The following is a 9,173-nucleotide window of genomic DNA, read 5'->3' on the forward strand; positions in this document are numbered from 1 at the left end:
AGCACGCTGGAAAGACTTGTCTTGGTTTGTAGGGCCAGTCGTCATTCTAGAAAGCAGCCATAGTGACGTGGGGCGTCACAATCTTTGACCATTCTTCCCATAGGATCATCTCCCCCTCTTCGGGAAGAGCCCGATTGATGGGGAGCATGGAAGCCTCCGGAAGTTCTCGAGTGGCGAACTGGCTTTCCCCAGAAGAATTCTCAACCAAGGAAAGGTCTTTGGTCTTGGCCCTCTTCGCTCGGTTTGCAAACTCACCAGCAGCTGAGTCCACAACCCTCTTCTCGGCCCCCCGACTCGTTAGAGGTTCCTACTCCAGGTCAATGACCGGAGGTCAAACAAGTTGAGGCAGGACGATTTTGGTAGGAACCATTGTAATAGGGATCGCGGCTGAGGCCTCCCTGCCTATATTCAGCTCCGGCACCGAGCCCCCAAGAATCGCGTCCAGCACCTTGTTCTTAGGTGCGCTTCTGGCGGCTTTCTTGGCCAATGCCGTAGCCTTGGCTGCCCAAGCGTCAAGGGCCTGCTTCATCTTGTCCACGAGATTAGACATGTCGGAAAATCTGAAATAGACAAACATAAAGAAAGTCAGCAAAGTATACGAGTGAGGATAAGAAGTGATTCAAAAGAAAAACTAGGCTAAGGTCCTCCAGGATGAACCCTTCTCTAGAACTCAGGCTCAACTCAATTCTCCTAAAGCGAAGGAATGAATTCGGCCTCCCATGTCATCCAGGTCCAAGAAGTTACCATATTGAAGGAACCCGAAGAAGTACATGAGAATCTCCGGGTCTACAACGATGGGGGATGAAGATCTCATTTCTCTAACAGCCCCAAACTGGTGGCCTCGACAAACTAGTCTATCCCTAACTAAGTCTCCAGAATGGGGACATAAGTCAAAAGCAAAGGTGAATTACCTTGCCCCGATATACTAGCCCCGGGAGCCCCCGTGTTCGGCTGAGCCCCTTCAAAGAGGGCATCCAGCTCCTCAGAGGCGACCCTCTCCGTTCATTGGGCTTGCTCCCTCTTCTTCTTCGCCGCGTCGGCCCCGGGCCACAGCCTCCATGGCCTCGATATGGATGAGAGCCAGTCCTCCCTTAAGTCTGGGTCTTTTTCGCATTATAGCCCCCAGAGGTTGAAGGCCACAATGGTTTGGTTGCCCGTCAGCATCCCAACCACTCATAGGTTGTCGGTGTTTACGTAGCCTCCTACGTCCAGATCTTCCGCGCTTAAAGTGGCATAGAACTTCTTCCAATCAAGGATTGACTGGGTGAGAGGGGTCTGGGCATAGGGTCCTATCATCCGGGACTGTAAGTTGAAAGTGGATAACAATAAGAATGAAAAGAACGAATTGAAATAAGAGGAAAAGAGATTACTTACCCACTCGTTGGAAGTCCAGCACCAGCGTGGGATTCTTATCCAAGAGGAACCCGGATGTCATAAACCAATAATGTCTGACATCCCGGGGATGCTTCCAGGAACTGGTGGGGGCAAGATAATTGCCACGGGGCTTCAGTCTATAGAATCCATCCCAAGTCTTATCATTGGCATTAAGCTACGGCTCCAGCTTGTAGAAGTACAACACCTCTGCTGGGGTCAGCTCCGGGATCCCCATCTTCACGCAGAAAATGCGCCATCCTGCAAGAAGTTTGTAAGCTTGGGGCAGGAGCTGGAAAGGCGTGATCCCCACGAACTTCAGGAATTGTGCGAAATAATCATGGAGCGGGAGAGTGGCTCCCGCACTGATGTGGCCCATGATCCAGGCCCCAAACTCGCCAACGCTAGTGTGGGCCTTTTCATCCTTCCTGGCTAGGCAGTTATAAAATAGTCCGGGAGTCGACTCCGCACCCAAATGATTCTCTAGGATATCCAACTTCCTGTAGTTCTGGAATAGGTTCTTCTCCCCGTCCATCTCCCACGTGTTTCCACTGGGGGGTTTATGTCCTTCCTGGACGAAAGGGGCCACTTGGACATACTCTTCTGGAAGGAGGGTGATGCCGTGACTCATGGCTGATGATCTGGGAACAAAGCAAACAACCAAGCAGTTAGCACCGAAACCCAAAAAGGTTAGTTAAGGTACGGGGGCTCTCCTACGAACTGCTTGGAAGAGTCCCCTCCGGATCAGATCCGGGATCACCAAAGATCTGTAGAACCCTGATCGGGAACAAATAAGAAAAGTTTTTCTAAAGCTTTCCCAAGTCGGCCTATTACCGCTTGTTCAAGGAAAACCTGGACCTGGGAGGATCTGGGACAACCCAGACAATTTATTCTCCCATTCTAATACACCCAGAGCTACCTTAAACGATGGCCTCGGCTCTAACAGCCCTATAGCTATAACAGCAATATAACAAAATGATAAGCACGAAAAAGCATGAGTAAAAGGTTTGGAAAATTTACTGAAAAGTGCTGATTGTGGAGGATGATGTGTTTCCGGTGACAATGACGGCAGAACCACAGTCTTGAACAAGCGGAGGCGACACAGAAGTTCGTCCAACGGTCGAGCCGAAATCACTTTCAGGCAAGGGGGTAGAGATCAGACGTGTAGGAAAGAGACGATGACGAAGACAGAGTAATTGATGGAGAATTTCGTCGGAAAGCTCGGACATAAAAGTTCTCTCTGTGGGTTCGTTCGTTCAGAATGCGTAAAGTTTCTAAATGAAAGTCTAGGGGTATTTATAAGGAGCAAAAACGTGTTTTGATCTAACAGCTCAGAACGACCCCCCATATCGGACGGTCCCGGATCATGCATGGGTTTTAATTAGCCCACTCGAGTGTCAGACCGCAGATTCCCCAAGTCGCGATCCACGCCACCCCGATCCAACGGTCCAAAGGGAAGGAATTTCAAAAGTCGTCCCATCCAACGATCCTTAATGATGCAGAAATATTAAAGGATATGTTCGTACAGATGGGACGCTTCGGAATTTGCACTGACTTTTGGTTGCCAACATGATAACCAAGAGATCTTCTCCTAACCTACCAGGCATGAGTATTATTGACGCACCAGTTATAGGGAAACACATGTGCGTAGCATGATGAAACTGAAAGGTCGAGGGTCATCCAAACAACCTTGAAGTAAATGAACCTGGGCCCTGGTAAACAAACCAGGGGCCTGGTAAATGAACTGAGCCTTTGGGATTTGATCAGGAATGTTAATGCAAATGCTTTTTATACAAGTTCCCAGCAATCAATCTCCCACGAAAGCGGACCCGTCTCCTGGGGAACGAACCAGGATGTCAAGAATTGATCCAGGAAAGGAAGCAAACCTTCACTGTGCAAGCATAGATGAAGGCTTGGGGGGTAAATGTTATCCCCGTTTCCTCCCTTCATTCGCGGATCCGCATATTGGGTCCGTGGGCCATCCTGAAGGGATTTAAGGCCCAGATCAGGCCTAATAGTCGAGGAAGGAGTGAGATTTGGCAGCCCAAGTATCAGTAAAGCCAAAACGTTGTCCCGAAATAGAAGCGGGGACCGTGAAGCTGGCACGTTTCATCTTCCCAGACCCTTTGTCCGACGTCTCTCGGGGTGCGATGAAGATATCATTTCTTCCAAGTCTAAAAATGGACCGAGATGATAGTGGACGAACCTGAACCCTGGTAAACGAACTAAGGTCTTGGTAAATAAATAGGGATGTTAGTAAATGAACCTGGACCAGGCACCCAGGTTGGGGGTGATGAGTTGCCCTCGATACTGACATCACTCCGAGAAACAGGGAGTTTTGTTCCCATAACTAACCTGTAGAAGAGATTACTTATGGAATGTACGCCGTCATTGCAGAACTGTACTACCACTACTCTGACAGATCCTCCCCCGGATCTCCTTCGAAGCCCACGTGAACCGAACTGAAGCTGCATACTGTTGTTAGTCTTATAGTGTGGTTACGCTCAGGCCAGCCTAGTGGGCCTTGATTAGTGTATTTTATTTATTAAAATCATTTGTATGAAGCCTCCATCAGTGAGCAAATAGTGTTTATACCCTTAGTGGGCCCGGACTAATCCGGCCCTAACCCAGAGCACTCAACTGCCTATAAATATGAACAGCTGTGCACAAGGAAAAGGATCCAATTTTTCTCTTGTTAGCATACACTCTGCTCAAATTTAGAGAAACTTAATTACTTAAGCTCCTAAAAGCTCTAATACAATTGACTCATGGACTAAGGCTTTTTAACGCCCCAACCACGTAAAACTTCTTGTGTGGTCATCTATATCCTTTATTTTCTAAGCTCTCTTATCTTTCATAATTCTAGTTTCTGAAAAACTCGGTAAACACTTACTATCACCAATTTTTTACCAACCCTTAAAGCAACTCTTAAGCAACCCGCAATCCCAAAAGGAACTTCATAAACAACCCATAAAGCAACATATTAAGCAATCCTTGAAACTTTTAAGCAACCCATGACCTCATAAGCAACCTTTGAAATTTCTAAGCAACAGTCCTTCAGCAACCCATAATCCTTATTTTGGGGAAATGAGGTGAGGGACAGGAAGTATCCTGGTTTAGAATTGGTTTGGAGGACCAATGAAGTTATTATGGATTATTAGGGTAGGAGTGTATGCTTATTTGAAAGGACATAAGAGTTCGCAAATTTAAACATGGGAACGTGGAGTTCTAGGATTGGAGACTTTGTATTTCTCCAGTATGGTGGACTAAAAAGGGATAAGATAGTTTGCGAAAGAAATAGGAGTTTTGACTCTAAAATTGATAGAATTGTAAGATCCAAATAAGGATTAGGCCAGGGGCCTACAGATTAGCCTTACCCCAGCATGGGTAGAGGCTCATAAGGTGTTACAAGTGCCAATGTCAAGGAAAAGGGTGTTGAGTACTACCCCTGATTGGGTGAAGAGACCCTGGAATTTCAGTGGGATTTATTGTGCAAGGAAAAGCCAGTGGAATTTAGGATAGATGAGATAAAGTCTTACGAAATAAGACTGTCACTTTAGTGAGGGTGTTACAAATAGATAACAAGGTAAAGGGCTAGACTCTGAGGTTATACTCAGATTTGCGGGATTAGTATCCCGAGAAATTTGAATAAATTTCGAGGACAAAATTTCGAAAAGGAGGGGATAGTTGTAACGTACAAAACTTGCCTTGATTACGGTGCCTGTAGGGCATAATAGGATTTATATGTGGAATTACTGGAAAATATGTATGATTATGCGATATAAGTGGTTTATATTGTAATGTGAATATTTATGCATGTTTATGTGTATTAAATATGCATGCGGGCCCGTTTTTGTAAATTGGGGCATATTCGTAATCCTTGACCCATTGAGGGTATATTTGTAATATATATGCTTTATGAGTGAGACCGCAGTATTGTGGAGATATATTTGAGATGTGGGGTCCGAGGCGATCCTAGTGAGCAGATTAGCGGAATATTTACAACGGGATTAAATACCAGGCTCGGGGTGAGCTTAGGGGTATTTTGGGAAACCTAGTGAGTACTCGTGATCTATCAGGTAACGAGTAGTTATTTGAGGATTACTTGGGTATGTCGGGATTACTTGGGAATTTATAGTGTTGTTTTAGGATTAGCGGGAAATGGGACACAAAGACTGTTTTGCCCTTGAGGGGCTTTGATGGGAGAGTTGTAAGGCAAGGGTATAGTGGTCATTTGGCTAGGGGATGAACTTAATACCTTAGAAGCCTTTAGAAACCAGAACAAGACAGAACACTTAGCTCAGCAAACACACACACTCTCTCTCTCCCCCTCTCACGGTTCTCTCTCTCTCTCTCTCTCTCTCTCTCTCCCTCTTTCTCTCCCTTGGGTACACTTGGAAACTTTGGTGAAATCCTTGGGAAATTGGTCCATAATTGAGGAACCTTGGAGCTTGAGGTGTTTGGATTTAGCTCAGGGTCAGAATTGCAGTTGAGTAAAGGATTGTGTTATGATATTTTATAGTACTTCTGCTGTAGTTAGAGTTTTTCTCGAGTTATAAACTTAGGGTCTAATTTTGAGATTTGAGGTAGTTTTGAGTTAGTTTATAGGTTGTAAATGTTGTATGTGTTGCAGTGAACTTGTTGGGGGTTTGATTTTGGGAAAAAGGGAGATTTTTGGTAGGAAATTCTAAGGATTATTATATTGAAAACGTTGGGAATTTCTGGGTTTTTGGGCTCGAGCCGCGGCCCTATTCTTCAGGCGTCGCGGCCTGTATGAACCAAGAGGCTTGGGAGCCCTTGAAATCACCCAGGAACTACGACCCATGTCCCCTTGAAGAGAGCCCAAGGCTCTCTGACTTGTAGCGCCCCGCGGCCCTAAGGGGCTGAGCCACGACTTAAATAGGGATTAAGGGCTAGAACAGGGTTTTAAGCTCAGGAACCCAAATTTAAGGGCTTGGGAAGGATCCTACTACCCAATTTAGTAGAATTCGAAGACCCGGAGGCTAGTATATTATTCTAAAGCTTCTACTTGATTTAGGTTTTGATAGTTGTTCGTTATTACGTTGTGACTAGGTTATACCGCTAGGGCTCAGGGATAGAGATCGTGCTCGGGACTGCCATGCGCCAGCTGCTCGAGACTTAAGGTAAGAAAACTGCAAATGGGTTGTGAATGGGGCTTAGACCCCTGTTAACGAATATGTTATGATTGTGAATATATATATATATATGTATCTGAGAATATCTGGATAGGCATGCTTGTATATGCTGCCTCTGATTGCTTGTTGTGCAATGTATATTTGTGATTGTATCTATCCTGAAGGCTGGCCTAAGGGCGCCAGGGGCCGATAGCAAGCATGCAGAACGTAGCTCGGCCTAAGCATGCCGGGGTCGGCTATAAGACCAAAGGACTTGGCCTAAGGGCGTCAGACTTGAACATTATACAAATAAACAGAAGTGTTTATTACACTTAACTAAGTGTATTGATTGTTAAAATTGGAATGTATGTTTGATCGAGCAGAATATCACTGTTAAGCTTATTGATTATTTATTGTTGTTGACTAAATTTATTGATCTAAGTCTACTGTTTATATATTGTTGCTCAGTTGTGCATTGTAACTACTCAAAATTGCTAATAAGGCTTAAGGGCCTTGATTAGTGTGTCGGGAGGGCATAATTGGTATTTATGTGAATTATTGATTAAATGCATGAATATATGGCATGCATGATTATATGGCATGCATGATTAGATGAGCATATGGATATGGTTAGATGCATGTTTACGAGTATTAAATATGCATGTGGGCCCTGTTTTGTTCATAAGGGCATGTTTGTAATTTTGGCCCATTGAGGGCATAAATGTAATTATTTGTGATAAATTGTTGAGACCACATTATTATGTGAATATATTTGCAGCTTGTGGCTCGAGGCGATCCTAGTGAGCGGTTTAGCGTTATAGTACGGTGGGGATTTATACCCGGCTCAGGGGGAGCCTGGGAGTATTTCTGGAAATTTGGGAAATATATTGGAGATTATTAGGCATTAGGAAAAATAAATGGCGATTAGTTAGATGATGGGATTTAAGTGGTAAATGTTAGTGACACTCGAGGAATTAATGGGAATTAAGAGCAAATGACCAAAATTCCCTTAGAATGATTAAAGGCTTGGTTATATTTGGGAGGGCAAAAGGGTCTTTTGGTGTTTTAAAAGAGGATGAGGGTTATTCTGCTTTTTAGAGTTAGTGGAAGTTATAGAAAATGGTAGAAGCTGAAAGAAAGAAGAAAAAAAATAGAACATTTAACTCACCTCTTTCTCCTCCACTCGATTTGCCTATTCCTCACCATTTCTTGTGGGTTTTGGAGCTGGAAACTCAGGGAAGGTCTAGGCAAAGTCTTAAGACTTTGATCCTTGAAGTGGCTAGAAGTTCAGCTGGAGTTAGTGTCCAATTATGGTAAAATTTACAGAGTTTGGTCTAAATTTTCTGACTTTGATGAAGTTGTTTCTGAATTTGAGTTTTGGATGGGAATCAAGGGTCTTGAGCTTGGGGACTTGAGGAACTAAAGGCTGGAAGGGCATAGAAACAACCTAAGGTCGAATTTTCTTATATAAGGTAATCAATTCTAACTTTGAAGTTCTGGGTTTCTGGTTTTTCTGATGATGTTCTTGAACTTTTGAGCTCAAGTTTGGTTTTTGTATTTGTTGGTGCTTTTAGTTAGGTTTTTGATGTTGATTGGTTGTTTTGGTTGAGTTATAATGGATTGTAAGGTCAATTTTGAGGTTGGATAAGTTTTGGAGTGGTTTGGTAGAGCTTTGGCTCGGGGAAGTTCAAAGGAAAACCCAGAAAATTCATGCATGGCTGGTTGTAGCGCTGTAGCGCTAGCATTGGAGCACTACAGTGCTAGGCTTCATTTTCTGGGGGGATTTTGGCCCTGTCTGTAGCGCTGTAGCGCCCACCTAGTGGCACTGTAGCGCTACCCTACCTCTAGAAATGGGTTTTCAGTATTTTCTTAGGGTTTTTAATTAGAGGCTCGAGGGTCAATTCCACCACCCCGTTTGGTGGAATTGGGCTTCCCGAGGGCTTGGGATTGGTCCCAAAGTTGGGTTATGAAAGTAAGATTTAATGAGGATTCTATTTTACGTTTGTGACTAGGTATACGCTAGGGCTCGGACAGGATCGTGCTCGAGGGTCGTTTCTATTAACTAAAGCACTCGGAATCAAAGGTATGAAAACTGCACCCAGTTATGTGGTTATGTTGGGACTAAGAGTTCCCTATACTTGTATGTGATGTCATAAGATGGTATTATGCCATGGGGACATGTGATAAACGTCTTAAGAGTGTCATAATCAATATTTGCGCACAGGACGCGGCTCGGCCACTAGTAGTTGAGGTTAATCAAATAATCACTGAGCTTGGCCTAAGCGAGCCAGAGTCAGTGGGTTGAAGACTGGGCTCGGCCTAAGTGAGCCGAAGATAGTGACTTTAACAGAGGGTGTTGCCTAAGGGCGTCGACCCTTGATATTGTGTGAAATGTTTATTGATGTTAATCTGATGATTGTGGCATGCTCATTGTCTGGATGGTTAATTATTGGTTTGTTGACTGATATTACTGATTATGTGAATGATTCAGTCTATTGAGTATTTGATTAATGATTTGTGAGTTAGTTGATTACTATTTTTTATTATGCTATGCATTATAGTTTTCTTGTTGGGCCTCGGCTCACGGGTGCTACGTGGTGCAGGTAAAAGCAAGGGTTTGATGGTTCAACCATGAGTTGGAGAGCTCTGAGGGCGAGGTGTACATTG

The sequence above is a fragment of the Humulus lupulus genome, chromosome 9 (assembly GCF_963169125.1).
Source record: "Humulus lupulus chromosome 9, drHumLupu1.1, whole genome shotgun sequence".
In the NCBI taxonomy this organism is placed as follows: domain Eukaryota; kingdom Viridiplantae; phylum Streptophyta; class Magnoliopsida; order Rosales; family Cannabaceae; genus Humulus; species Humulus lupulus.